Source organism: Aphis gossypii, chromosome 3 (assembly GCF_020184175.1).
Source record: "Aphis gossypii isolate Hap1 chromosome 3, ASM2018417v2, whole genome shotgun sequence".
Taxonomy (NCBI): Eukaryota; Metazoa; Arthropoda; class Insecta; order Hemiptera; family Aphididae; genus Aphis; species Aphis gossypii.
In genome coordinates this window covers 36,639,361-36,656,229 of record NC_065532.1, presented here as the reverse complement: position 1 = coordinate 36,656,229, position 16,869 = coordinate 36,639,361, and the positions used below count along the sequence as shown (strand labels likewise).

Below are 16,869 nucleotides of genomic sequence, written 5' to 3'. Positions count from 1 at the left end.
TTTACCCAAGAATCAAGACAACTTATTTAATTTATTAATTTTGACTAAATTGTAAGTTATGGTCTGAATATAAGTATTTGTTGATTCAAAAGTTATTGCGATTTGTGGGGTGTATAAAATCTGGCCTTACAGTATTTTCCAATATGTCTTGTGTATCCAAGGCTGTCCCCAGAGATAAGTTTCGGTTTATCAGTTTGGTCCATGTTCAACAATGTTTATGGAGAGTCTTATTGTTTTACTAGAACAATATCATGATAAAAATGTAATTTATATGTAATGATATATGATGTTAATAATTAATTTTAAATTAAAATATTAGTGTAATAATAAATTGTAATTTTTATTTAATTTTAAAATGATAAATTAAAAAAGAATAGTAATAATCACTCAACAAAATTATGTTGCTTACTAAAATATATCGTATACGAGTACATCATACAATTTTAATATATAAGTTTAGAATCAAACGTTCATCTCTATCTCTCTTTGATTTTGATTTTTCAATTTATTCAAGCATCAAACATTATTTTTAATTGTTACTAATCTTACCATAAACGGTACGGCTGTGGACAGGAGTATAGTACCTGGTTTATATTCTGCGAGTAATACAAGACGATATCGTTTAAACACGAAATCACCAAACACTTTCCAAGATATTACACTATTTTTATTATTTATTGAAATATTTCATCATTTATTATAAATAGCCATCAACAACTTTTGGGACATTCGAGCTGTTTAAGTTCTATTGTAGACCGCACTAACGTATAATACCTACTAGCGAATATTTTATAGGACTGTAAAAACATAATTTTCATTGCTGCACAGCCGAATAGGTTCCTATCCAGACCATTAAATTCCGTTTACTTAATACACCACCACGCACATTACTTCATAATTTTTACATCTGGCATTATGTTGTTTATTGAAAGAGCTCATTCTGGTGATTTAGTTATTTTTATAATAATTTGTATTTATCGTACGATCTGCACTCGACGTAGTACGTATACTGATTATCATTATTAAACACATATTTTAATATGTACGTAGATCATTTTTTCTTATGTTATAATCATAATGTTACACTAAATTGTATATAAAATGCATATTAGTTACTATCATCATTATTATCAGTGTGATTTACTATTGTAATATCACTGTTCATAGTATAAAAGTGTTAAGAAAAAAAATAATAAATTACATTAAATGTCTCTAGATAAAGCGAAAGTCGATATTTTATATCGACAAAAGTCATGTTGGATAATATTTTGAAGAGTGAAATACTTATTTTGAATATGATATTATATTACACCGAGTGATAGACAATAATAACCAACAACGCCCGATAACGTTTACGTAGTTTGTATATGGTTCGTATGCATCATAAACCTTTTTGATTTGTATTTACTGAGAAAATCGTGTATAAAAATATGTATTACAATATAATATTACAAAGACCATTTTTGAAAAAAAAGAATGAGTGATTTATACTCATACATTAAATTTGAGATAATAATAAACAATATACTTTAAAATTTGGCACCATATTGGGTTGGCGAATGTATCACGCATGGTCTCCGATAACGTGATTTCCAATAAGTACTTAAAATGTGTTTATTATTTTATAACTGAGCAGAAAAACTACTTATATTCTATAGAAAAAATGAAAAAATTTGAATTATTAACGCACTCGAAATCGCTGTGCCGGAATTGCAACCACACAGTCCACAAACAATGCACAAGTGTGAGAAGTAAAAATTCGTTGACCGTTATAGTGTATCCAGTTGTGATAAGAGCTTTTTAAACAATGTCGGTGCGGATAATCAGTATCCGTTTTATTAACAATAGCACACACGTAGGTATATAATATTATTATACCTATAATATATTGAATATATAAATGTTATTTAATTATTTTTAAACGCGAGAGCTTACCAACTTTTTTACCGATAAAGGTTAAATAATCATATTTTGTTTGAGTAGCATACAACCGTATTCACATAGTAGTACATGGTACAGAAGTCATTAACCATTCGATAATTTTTTTTTTTTTAAATGTAGATACGTCTATTTTTAGTATTTTAACAATGATAAATATAGAGCTGTTCGCAGTGCTTGAGTCACAAATAATAGTGAAACATAACATTATACAATTTAATGGAATAATCTGATATTGAAAAGACAAAATACGCACGTACATGCTTCTTAAGTGGCTATTACATCGACCGTATTCCTGACGTCAGTAGAACTTATATCGGTTGTCGTAGTCGTGACCTAAGTCTAATTTATCGATGATATAATCGAGTTTTAAGTTTATGGATGCATTTTGAATGGAAATAGGTGGACGGTTGTGTATGATATGCAAACCTTTTAAATATAATGTATTTGTATAGACGTTGATAACACGCAATCCTCCTCGATGAGCACCGTGGTATCTAAAAATCCTTTTCTTAAAAATGAAAATTATTTCTAAATGGAACCATTTATCGAATATCTTCTATTATTAGTTAGGTATTATAAAATCATAATACACAGTATAGTATAACAATTTAATTTTTTAATTTTCAATAATCTATCAAATATTTTATTATTTATTAAGCTATTTATTCATATTTTTATCGATTTAAACGCATTCTATATGAATATCATATCTTTAAGCTAAACATTATTGTCTATAAGTTTATATTATTTGAGAAAAATAATAATGGCTTTATGTAATTCATTATTTAAACGGTTTTTTTTTCAAAACAAGTTTTATTTACAATCTATACAAACAAGGTATAATGAGTATGTGTGGTGACTATTTTACAATGACATTTATATACAAAGTAGAAATGCTCCCACAAGTGCCATCTGACATGAATTAAGTTTTTTTTTTAGTTTTAAATTAGTTGATTTTTTATATTTAAACGATTTAAAAAATAAATTATATTATTTAAAATTATTTTAAGCTCATTATAAAGTAACTTTCAGATAGATGTTGATATTATAATAACATCACTTAATGACAACTTACCAATTTAGTTACATAAATAGGTATATATATATATATATATATACATAATATTATACAAGAAAAACTACGAAAGTAATTATTATACATGCCAAGTCATAATTGGTTCTATAATTGTATTGTCAAGGTATGTCTTTAATTTATTATATTTCTATTTTTTTTTTTTTTTTTTTTTTATGTTGAGTGTCATATGAAAGTTTGTATTTGTATTATACAAGTTATTTACTCAATATAAAAACAATATATTATATTACATATCAATTTAATGTAATTTTATAACTGTACGAACTTCTAATTCGAATGACTATGATTAACTTTAATATTATTGATGATGTACAACCAAATATAAAACTTAAGTATAATTTTATATATATATACTCGTATATAGGACATGGTATTATAACAATAAAATTATGAATAATACAAATTTAATTCAAAATACAAAAATGTATTAAGAATCACCAGTTTTTCAGTAGATGTATAGTTTTAAAATATACCTAACTATTAACTATTTATTTTAATTATCTTTTTAAAACAATACAACTTTATAATGAATGCAATAAAGTTGTAATTTTTAACATGGTAAGTATTCTGTGATTTCTACATCAATATTGTAATAAACAGGAGATCACATAATGTTATTAAAATATTATAATTTAGTTTCTTACAAAAATAAAGCATACAGCCATACGAGTTCAAAGTAATTTTAAGAAGCATTTATTAAAAACTATGTGGGATAATTAAATATTATACTTTTGAAAGGGTCACCTTATTTTTAGAAACCCTTACGAAAAAGCCATTTATATGTCATTAACAGTTCTTAGACATTTATTAAGAAATATATTAATGTTGGGTTTTTATTGTTCATTAATATTTATATTATAACTATTTCTTATCTAATAACTACCTATATAATTTTATGACGGAATATTAAATAATAATATGATCTAAACGTAGTAAGTTTGTGTTTCATACTAATTATTATTATGCCCGAGCAAACAAAATGAAAAAGTTTTATTAAGTGTCAGCAGAAACAATGAGAGTTTTGAAAAGGCCATTGTCGTCAGTGCTGTCCAAAACTTTCAGTTACTTTAGACTAGTCTTAGTCTTCTCGCCATTCTGAGTTAGATTCTTGTAAATTTGTATATTACCCTTATTAAGGTGTTGTTATATTTCATTATACGACAGCAATTACTATATCCGAAGTTAATAAAATCAAATGATCCATAACCACAGTTCTATGCCATAGATCATGATTAAAATGAATTTAAAATGAAAGGTATGCGTATAAAATGTAGCCAAATGGATTTATTCAATCCTATATTTATTTATAATGTAGTTTAATAATAAGTTGAAACTTTCAAACAAGTATATGAAGTAAGTACTAAGGTTATGAAATATTTACTTTATCTATTTTACGATAACGTTTAATATATTATACGTTTAACATAGTAAATTATTATTGAACCTAGGGTTTCGGCAAATTAGGTTCTTTTGGAAAATAATCAAATAACTTTAATCGCTTGACTATTAAAAGTATTATTTAATTACTTTATAATATTATATTCATGAAAATTATAACTTCTAATTTGCATGTTTTTACATATTTGAAAGTTTATGCATAATTGTATTTTATAAAAGCATATTTTTCATATTTCAATAGTTTATAGCAACAAAAATTAACAAAAACTATTGCTCGCCAAGATTTTAAAAGCCAACATCATATACTTTATTCATCGATTATTAAATATCATACTAGGTAAGGCAAAAATAAAATAATTATATTTGTATTTTAGCACAATAAATTATGGAAAATTTTATTCTGAGATCATTACATTATTTCTCGTTGACACCATTTTCATGGCTTTTATTTCCATTGGGCGTTATTCGTATTTTCAACAAATAGCTAGGTTTTTAAAAAGGACTTTCATCATTCATTTTTAGTTTAGAGGTTATAAATCAGATCAATATTATACCAGTAAGATATTCGAAATTGCAATAAATCAATTTAAAAAGATGAGCATGAAAACAATTTTAAAATAATATTATGAATTCGTATAATACAAAAACTGAACAAAGCGTCGATAATAGCAAACTGTAGTAAACTATTTATTTAGTGTATTCCAACACTTGTTTGACTATCAATTATGCGCTGATGTCGATTTTTAGTGAATTTTATATCATATAAACTTTAAGCTAAAATAAAATGAATTCGTCGGCCTCATTCCATTGTAAAATCTCTCTGTATGTCTATAAAAAATGATTATTACTGGAATCTCGATTAAGTATATTTAAAAAAAAAAGTACATGTAAAAGAGACTAATAAGTGGAATTATAGTAGTAAGTAGTATGAAATTTATAACTTAATTTTTGAATATAAAAATTTAGGTAATTATTTAAAAAAAATAAAAGTTCTAAGTTTTTATATAGAAATTAAGTAGGTACTAAATAGAAAACTAGCAAATAGTAAGAAAATGTTTTTGTAGATGATGTTATTACATTATCAACGTAAAGAATATGACACTTCAACTAAATCGGAAAACATAATGTCTTAAAAATACCATTATAAGATAAATTCCACTTTTATTTTCACACCTATATGTTGATATTTCATAAACGTTATGATGTTCATAATATTGACTTGGGTGGTAACAAAATTAAAATTGAACACTAAGAACAATATTACACTGTTTCTGGTATTTAAACTAAAAATGCTTATAAGTCTTAAATATATTAAATCTATAAATATTCTTCTCTCTTAGTAACGTGTATATTAATTTGCATAGTTATTTCATTTACTTTGACTTTTCTAAGTATATTATGCATTCTTTGAATTAAAATCTATAGTTATACTCTTATAATAGTGTATGAGTAAAATACAGAAGTATATCAATGATTAAATCCATAGTTTAAATTTTTTATAAAAACCATACCTATCAAATAACTTTATTGATCCTATGTTTATACAACACTAAAAGAAATAAATTAATTAATGAAAATGTATTAACAATTAATAAAAACATGGATATTCGAATAGATTGGGTACTTGTTGTGGATACCCTGTTGATGTGTGAGGATCGACCGAATGCCGTTAATAAATTTCATTTATTTGTTTTAAAAAATAGGTAATGGCCTGTTTACCAATTGGCATTTGAATTAAAAATTTTAATAATAAATGTAAATAAAGAAACAAAGTATTTATGCTGTTTGATGTACAAATGTAATCATGATGGTACAATATATTATTCTATATACATTCATTCTCAATAATATCAATGATAGCTTTAAATTTTTTATGACTACTCTCAAACGAACAACTTTATTACTTGATAGTTTATTATAAATACCACGTCTTAGTTATGAATTACATGTAAGTATCTTTGCAATACATTTATTTATTTTTTATCTTTAACAATATTTAATAAATATAATATTGTAATTCGTTATGGTATATATTTTTTTTTATATAATCATGTGCAACCATAATTTAGATAGAATAAGTGCATTGAAAATCGAATGCCTCATGTTGCTCTTACCTTTGAATGATGAATGTTGTTAATTTAGAAAGCTTATTTTAGAAAATAATCAACGAATTTTTATGAAAATTGTAAAAACGAATGTTAAGACTAGTGTAATTAATAAAATTGATAAAACCAATGATGTTATTTTGTTATTATTAAAAAAATAACAGCTTTACAAAGTTATTATCTTACAGAGTTTTATAATCGTTAATTTGTGTAGGAATTTTATTTTGTTTCAAAACTGTTTAGTAAAAACTAAAAATATTAAAACTTGGCTCAAAAATATTTTCAAGAACCATTGTTTTATCCAATTAACATAATATAAATAAGTATATAATATATGGTAATGACGTTAAGAATAAAAAATGAAACTTTAGATAAATATTGAAATAAAAATTTTACTATCTGCAAAAAATTTTGTAATAATATGTAACGGTTGTATATAACTGACTATAAATTATAATATACTGTGGAAATATATATGAATCGTTATCATATTATTACTTGGTAGAATTGAAAAAGGTACCTAGTACTGGGGCATAAAAATGTATGTAAGTACCTGCGTTGACTTCAATATATTTTATGAAAATTAAAATAGGTACCTACGCTGAAACGTTACAAAAAAAAGGAATGTATATACCACAACTCAGCTATAACCCAATTCAAACGTTTATTATTATTAGTTTTGAAATATTTACTATATATAAAATATACATATAATATCGATCGACTTCCTTTTATTATGTATACAGAACAGTACTTATCACATTCCACTCATAACAAAGCGTGTGAACAAAATTGTGTTGTCATACGAATGTCTACAAAAACATTTAATGTGTATCGCACAAAATGCTGCTGAGAATATTATGCGTGATTTGGTTTCGAAAGACTCACACGCACTACACAGTTATAAGTTTATAACAACAATTCACAAACTGCCGTCCCGAAAATTTTAAACCGTACTTTGATGTTAACCTACAATGCAAGTACATGCGGGAATTTGTCATATCTTTGTATTTCTAAATTATACATTTACATCACCTGACAACTGTAAATAAGTTAATAATAACTATGTAAACAATAATAACTTATTATATATTATTATTACCTATAGCAATAATAAGTTTTTTTGAACGTACATCTAAAAGTATTTGCTCATATACGTACTTAATGCATTAAAATATGGCGTGTTTTTGTATTAAATTTATAAACTATTATTAATGTGCATTCTAAAATCGATCTGGAAAAAAGTGATTTATGTATTTTTTTTTTTTTTTTTTTATTATTATTATTAAAAATAATGGACAATAAATAATTTGGGTTTTAACGGTTATTCTAAAACTCATTATAACGAAACAAACCGATTCATTAAAGTTTGGACGGTAATGCTTGACACACATAAAATAAATTAAATATTATAATTTTACAGTTTTAAATATTTCTATTATTCAACACTAAAATAATCGTTTCACTCGAAACAAAAAAACTTCCAAAACATTAAAGAATGTCACGTGAGTGCCAATCTACATTACTTTTTGTGCCACATAAAACTTATCATCATATTTCAAAATTTAAACAACATCAGCCACTCAAAATGATAACTCATGCCAGTAATTTCGTTTAAAATCTTAAAAACAACATCATTATCATAAATGGCATTTTTATGGAAGTCGGTAGAATATTCAGTAACCAAATCAATTTGTTTTTTTTTAAAAGACAAAAACAGTAATTTGTTATGCTTAAGAGGACACATCAGGTTACTTTTACATTTCTCTTCGTCTTATACCCGTGCAATTTATAGTTAAGACCTCTCTGTATCTCACCAAATGTATTTCAGTAACAGACTCTGAGTGCATTGTTGAAAAATGAACTATGGGTATTTAAACCTATAGTGAAAGAATAAATCATAAAAAATACAATTATCGTGTGTTCTCTTAAACGTTTTTATCATTTTAATTGTTATGAATATTATTAATTAATAATTATAAATAACTAAAAAATTAAGTACAAATATTACCTTTTTTGAATAAAAAAAAATATATATACCTATATAAAAAGATTCTGACTAAAAAAAACCCATAGATAGGTACTTACGTTTATATTTTAATTTTAATAATGTAATAATCCAATCACAATAAATGAAATAAAATGAAGTGTTTTTGTATAGGTATCATATGTGCTTAAAACTGAGAGAGAAAAATTGTCGATACGACCGCTTTCGACAGTATACACTTTAACACTAATCATATCTTAATTATTTATATTAGATTTTATTTTTGTTTTTAATTTATAACAGTTTTATGGTTTCGCGTAAAAAATAATATAAACAACATCTCATGTCTACATAAATAAATATTTATAATTTCATATTTAAATATTATGGAACAATATAATATAATAATCCACTTATTTAGTGTAAGCATAATCATTAAAATAAAATGATATAATACATATATATATATATATATGTGTGTGTGTCTACAGTCAACGTATAATTTTTTTTTTTAATCTATCAAACACAATAACTCATTTCACTGCTTTTAATCATATTCCACGGTTTAAATTTTATTCACCAACAACAGGTTATTATTGATAACTAGAATAAACACGTGCACTACACAGTACAGGCAGATTAATTTGAATTTAATACTCGCGGTGGTCGGTCCCTGATTAACTACACGTGTATGTAGGTACAGTGTATTAATAATAGAGATTGGCCATTGTACTACTACAATACAGGCTTCGGCCTCGGGAACTCGCCAATAAAGCATTAAACATTTTATGTGCATACATATCATGAATAAAAATAATGGGAGCAATGTGCACAAAATTATCGTGTTTGTACATTGAATCCGATGGGTTGAAGATACTCTATACGATTGTCGTCATCTCTTCTATCATCACCTTGCCACCGAGCTCAATCAAACCTTTTTTTATGTTGTGAATCGCTCATTAAAATTATAAATGTGACGCATCAACAAATACAAAATATAAATAAATATAAATTGCAGAAAAAAAAAACGTGATGTTCGCAATTTAAATTTTCAGTCATTTTTATTTTCAAATAAATTTCTATCGAAAGAGTTTTACAGTTGTATCATTATTCTATTGTCATAGTTGTATGGATTTTTCAGATATTCAAATATTCAATATTATACTCGTATAATCATCATTATTATTGTTGTTATATTCAAAAGTTATTGCCATTATTAATGTTACATGACGTTAATAAAAATGTAGACATTTTAAAATACGTGAAATTGTCGATAAGATATTTTAAGTTAGGTAATGCTTGACGTTTTTCTATGTATTTTAAATCTCCAGTATTAAACTAAACATTGTGATTTTTAAAAGGCTAATATAAAATATATAAACATTTTTACCATGAGTCATGACATAATATAACCATATTCTAAATTTTAAATGTATAATCAACTAAAATATTGCTTATAAAACTATATAAAACATGTTTAATAGTTTTCTAAATCAGTAAAACGTTTGTTTTTTTATTATTAAATTAAAACACTGTATCACTTAATGAGTACTAAAATAAATAAAATAACTAAGCAATTTGATTTTGAGCATATACTTTGAGCAAATGTAAGTGTATAAAATATTTTTTATTTTTTATTATTATTATTATAATCTACAAATGTGTATCAATTTAATTTAAAGAATATACAATTTTATCTGTTGTGTTTTTAAAACCGATTGTTTATTCATAAAATAAATATACACTTCACAAAAATAGATTATATTGATTATACTACATTCATAATATACATAATAAACTAGGTAGTTAAAACTATTAAACTAACACTGATTTATGTACGAAATTATTTTTTTAGTTATAAAACTCATCTACACTTCTCCATTTCTTTATCTATTATTTTTACATACATTTTTCTATAAATTAATTAAGACATAATAAAGGATATTTTTAAATATTCAGATAAACTAAAACATTATTTTATGCAAATATGTTTTTATCTCTTATCGACATAACTGAAACCAACAGTTCTTTTAAAAATGAATTGAAAAATTTAAAGTCTCATAGGTAAGTAATGAATGCAATGATGTATTCAATATTGTGGACTATATACAAATACTAACCTGCTAGCACTAAAATAAATTGAAAAGTTCCAATGTATTTAACTATTATGTATATTGCATAACATATTTAGACCACCGTAAAAAAATATTGAAATATTTTATACCTATATACTATATGTGTTTTATCATTAAATTAAAAAATAACTTATTGAGATTCGCATCCTTTTAACTTTTTATTTTTTCATAATTTTCAGACTACATCCATAACACAGTTTAAACTCGAGCTCTCAAGTTTTATAATAATAATATTCGCTTATTGGCGATAATACTCAAATTATTTTATACATACTAACAACTTTCACGAATAGTCTTCACAAATCATTATAGTAAAAATAATTGTTGGTATTGCGTGTGAACAAATTAATGGTATATTTTTCCGTTTTTCATTTTTATTCCATATAATATTATCAAGTCTGTATAATATGTCATGTGGATTATACATTAAAAAAATTTAAATTAAAATACGACCGCCACGCCAACCATACACAATTATAATATACATTGTATACATCTTTCACGTTTACAAACAAAATATTCCTAGTCGGTTTAATGTGCTACATGGCATTTGCTTAGAAATAATATTATTAAACTGTCCCGTTATTTGTAACTATTCATGCACAGCGAGGACACAATGTAATATGTATGCGTATTGCGTTTAATCTAAAAAAGTAGAAAAAACTAATTGATTTTTTTTCAATCCTACAATTATTGTGACTGTATAATATATTAATATATATATATATAAAGGTCGCTATACATACGAATCCCTGTGGTTTTTTTGAATCCGACGAAATCGATCGAAAGACCATAGACCAAACGATGGAGATTTAACAGTGCATAACTTTCATTCACTAACGCATTTCACTGTTACAGAAAAAAAAACCGAAAAAACATATTTTTCGCCAACACCCTAACAACCTTGAAGAAAACATTTTCTCTTAACCTGAGCAAAACTATTCCTTTTGAATATAAATATGTTATATATATATATATATAGGTATATATTATATAAATATATTTCTCGGAAATAACATTGCCGGTGGGTGATAATTCTCCGAAATAAAACATCGTCATAATTCACGTGTTAAATTTTATATATCATCGTATTATTATAATACTGACAACGGCATTAATATACGAATTGAGTATTGAAAATTAAATTAAACTTTTCTCTACCAATTTTATCATTATTATGGAATTTCGGAAAAATGCTTAATGTATTCCACAATAAATCAATATTTTTTTTTTTAAATGCAATAATGATTATAGTAATTATTATAACAATAAAACAGTCACCTTTGTAACTCAGCGATTTCAAATTCAACGTGCAAAGAACGTTATTTTATAAAAATGTTATTCAACTTTATAACTATACCAATTATTACACATGTAATTCGTACAAAATGTATTATACCATTCTGTATATTTATGAAAACATTAATTTTCTTTCAAACAAGTTAAGTAAACGCGTAGTATTTATTGACCCGCCGCTCAATATGAATTTTAATTACATCAAAACGAAATAACATTAGTTTTAATCATTTACGGGTAAAATAAAAATAAAAATTGAAATGTTAACTCAAAATTATAAAGAAAAATATATTATTATAAATTACAGTATAGAAATAAAATGTATATCGGATAAGTAGTTTTTAATGATTTAACTTGGTAAATTGTAGTAAAAAAAGACTAATTAGTAAATTTTTTTATTTTTATCTTTACAATCTGTGCCCTAGCCTCTAGGGTGCAATAAGAATATAATATGATAATAAGTAATAGTATAACTTGTACATTTGACAGAAGAAACCACCTAGTGATGATACTACCAGTAAAATTAAAATAATTTCCTTAATTTATATACATATAACAGTTGGGTAACTAAAGTATCATGTACCTATGTAGGTTTTGTTTATACTATTATATTATACATATATGTGTGTAAAATATAGATATAAAAGTCGAGTTGTTACTTAGTTATAATAAATATTAATTGAATGCCATCAATTAATGAATTTAAAGTGTATTTGCTCCTGAATATACTTTTAAATGGAACAAATATATTTTTTTTTATCATTTTCTTCGACATAATTTTATTTTATGGCTACCTTCCATCATTTGAACGTCCTGACCAGATATTTTGCCGATATTTAGAGTATTGATTTTCAATTTTTGAAAACTTTCGCTCAACACATGTCTATGGATAAGTATTTTCTTGATTTACCATCATAATTTACACTATAACATTTACTCCCAATTTTCAAATTAGGTAACTTTTTTTTATTGTCATTATTTATTGTTATCATTAATTCTTATGCTTACGAGTTATGAGTTTATGACCAGTATTAATTATAGCCAAATATAATTTTAAGTTAAAATATACTTAGTTAAATTACTATAATATATTTATTTAATGGTTTTTAACTAAAGAAAAATACCAATATGATTATATTTGACACTTGAATATAAAATAAATTATTATCGTGTAAATAATTTAATGATAACACAATAAATACATTTTATTATTAACTACTTTGGATCTTTTAATCATAAATTTATAAATATACAAATTATACAACCACTAGGACTAATATCAATTAGGTTTAATTAAAATAAACCTTCTATGAATGAAATCATAGAATATGGTTTTTGCCTTTCATAATAATATGATATTGTACAATAAACAACAGCAAAATATATTTGTGCGCATCATGGTTGAATTTTTTAACGTCATTAATAAATACTAATTATACCGTATTATAAACCTGTAATATTAGTATATTAAGTAAATAATAAATTTTAACTAGATTACTAATTCATAATGTTTAAGCAAATTGTATTTATATTATTTTTAATTGAGTTATACATTTTAAATTAGTGCCGTTTGATATATGTAGGTACAGTTAAATATTAATACACCGTGCACAGCGAATTATCCCCCGTTGAGTTAAAATAAAAATATGCATAGCTTTTAACTATATTAATTACCTACATTATGTGCGAAATATGATTGTCTTGAATCAGCAGTAGGTGTTAGGTTACTAGTTCCTATGGTTTGGAAAAAATTATTATATTTTATTGTCTTTTAATGTTATTTAGATAAAAATTAAATTATTGTAATTATTATTTTATTAAAAAGTATTTAACAACACTTAAGTAAATATACGTATTACCTGATTTTTTTAGGTAATAAGGTATCTGGTATATAATTTTTTTGCGTTGAATTAAAAAAGTTATAGCAATATGTTATAGATTAAAATAATTGATGGTAAAATTTCAAAAGCAAAAGATAAAAAATAACATTCTCAGATCAATAAATTTTGTTCAAATCTAAAAAAAAAAATAGTTAGGTGGGCACCGCTGTGCTATACATTAGATGTCAAGTGGTTCACTACAATGTGTGTGTTATATTTTGTATTCAATGATATATTAGGGATCATTATATACAAAAAAACGATTCTGTGTAGCAATGGCCTGAATCATTAAATGTATTTTGTAATATAATTTTTTGATTTAAATAAAATATATTTTATATATTTATGACATATTATTAAATTATTGTTATTAACTTTTAAGTTAATACCCCCTTACCGTAAAACAGTTTGAATAAGTTCATGGTATAAATAGGTCGGTAATATCTTCAAATTAATCTACATATTTTTTAAATTTCATTCCGTATAATTAATAATATTCGTAAAAGTTTTTAAAGTAACTATGGTTACAAAACAATTATTTTTATAATAATATTGGATTTGCGTGAAAATTCCAGTTCAGTTTTTTCTATTTTTTTTGTTTGTTTTTCTGTTAATAAAAAAAAAGACTAAGAATTTTTAATTTTAACCTCTTTAAAATATATATTATACTGATTCCAATTTTCTATTAAAAACAATCCTCAAAGTTGAAAATAGAAACTTTTTTTGACTATTCTCTAGACTGTACACAGAAACAAAAAACACAAATCGTTGTAAAATCCATACATTTATAAAATAATGAAACAGATATATTTGTGTTTAAATTGAACATAATAGCATATTTGTTGTGAATAAAAATCTATTTTAACTAAACGAATTTATTCGTTTCTGTTTGTCTTTTTAATTCGTTAAATTAATTTTACCTTTCCTTATTTTTACTCTGTCAACAAATATAATATTCTAATATGGTAATTTTTGTTACTAGTATTTTTAAAACAGAAGTTTCTGTTACCCAAACGTGGAAAATATACCAGAATTGATTTAGAATAAGTTTAGTTATATAAATTTTGGTAATACAGTTCTACCTACCTTTTTTGACCCAAGGGATATATATAGACGTAAAATATTTTATGTATTATAGCAATACTGAAACCAAGGAACTTCCATCTTTACATCACATCAAAATCTATCCCTCAAAGTCACTTAAGAATACTACATGTAATGTGTGTATTGAAAAGCTATAATATTTTTTAAAATAATGAATACCTAACTCAACTTTTAAAACGTATTGGGAGACATTTTTGATATGTTTCTATATAATATAGTCGTGTAGTATATACATATTTTAATAAAATAAAAATTATATATACTTTCGACAGTATTTGCGTAAATAAATGTTAACACAATATAACATTATATTCAAATATAAAAATCAATAAGCAAATACATTTTGTATTGATATATTACAATCGTGTGAAAAAAATGTATTGTATATAATAATTGTATGGAAATAACAACTATTTAATGAATTTAGATTTCAAATGTTGAACTTATAATCTCTCACGTGAACAGTGAACACGATGACTGGGACTCATTACTTCTCGAAAAATAAATAAAAATTAAAAACATTTAAAGAAAATATGAATAAATAATTTATTATATATACTAAATACTAATATAATGTCTAATATTTTAATATTTAAATTCCAAATAACGTTATAGGGAAAAAATATTTTGTTCACAAAACTGTTAAAGGTACATCATATCAAAATGTATCGTTTAATGAATGCTAGCTTAGACAAGAATTAATTCACTGTCAACGTCTAAGATAAATTCTCCTTTGATACCATGCAGCATATATTCGTCGGGTGCTAACAGATACTATAATATACCTATACTTATCCTCTCATGCAAGCTTCAGACAATAGAACCCCATGTTAATAAATATACTGTGCGCTGTTGTTGTACACAAATGCACACTGTATGTACACGTAACAATGCAAAATCATCTACATAAATCATTCATGTACATAATAGTAGTGGTTCATCCTCAACTACGACTTGTATATTGGTTTCACATTTTAATCTTCAATTTATGCTTGTCGCCGTAATACAGGAACATACCATACGGCACAGGTGTAACAAAAATGACTCGTCGGAAATCGTTATATAATTGTTTTATAATATTATTTTGATTATGTATAGATAGATGGATAATAATATAACATATGGGTACAATATATAAATTATTTACATATTAATTATTTATTCTTGGTTTACATCAGCTAATATTTCTGAAAATATTGGGCGGTTATTTATTCTATTTATATTTTCATTTTATGTTTTAACCACATTCTACAATACTACTATTATTCATCTTTCCTTTATGGTTTATTATATTTGTATTATTTTGTGTTTCAATTATTTAAACGTATTTTTGAAAATTCAAAATTTTAAAATTTCTAATGGTAATTTATAGACTTTCAAAAAAAATATTTTTCTTTAACAAAATAATATTTACCTTGACACATAGTTAATTTCTAATAAAAAACATAGCAAGTGTTAAATTTTTAAAATGAAATTTATTTCTGATAGATTATTGTTTTTTGAAAGTTCAATAAAATAAAAACATGTATAATGTATAGTGTATACTCATATTATCTTTTACACTGTAGAATCTACAGTTTTAAAATAGTCACATTACCTAACAAACGTGAAATCAAAATGTGCGGCGTTACACGCCTTGAAAAATGCTCATTGGAATTTTAGACCAAACGTCTTGCAATTGTATTTTATTCTGTGCGGGACGAATTCGTAATTTAATTTCAAATATATTGCAAATACAAAAGTGTTCCGGTGTTTTACTACCAAAAGAGGAAAATTAATGTTTCATTACGCGTCCGTGTTTTACAATAATAATGCTGCGATGGATTACAAATGTTCACTGATCAGTAAACTGGGAAATCTGCATAAAAAAAAAGCAATATGGCTATTGATGACGTGATTAATGACCTGATCTAATACCCTTCGTGGA

At 24.4% G+C, this 16,869-nt stretch overlaps 1 protein-coding gene across 4 annotated transcripts in view; it reads left to right on the top strand.

Moving 5' to 3' along the window:
- Positions 1-16,869, top strand: part of LOC114122126 (uncharacterized) — a 200,257-nt gene that overhangs the window by 132,455 nt on the left and 50,933 nt on the right. The window lies entirely within an intron of this gene.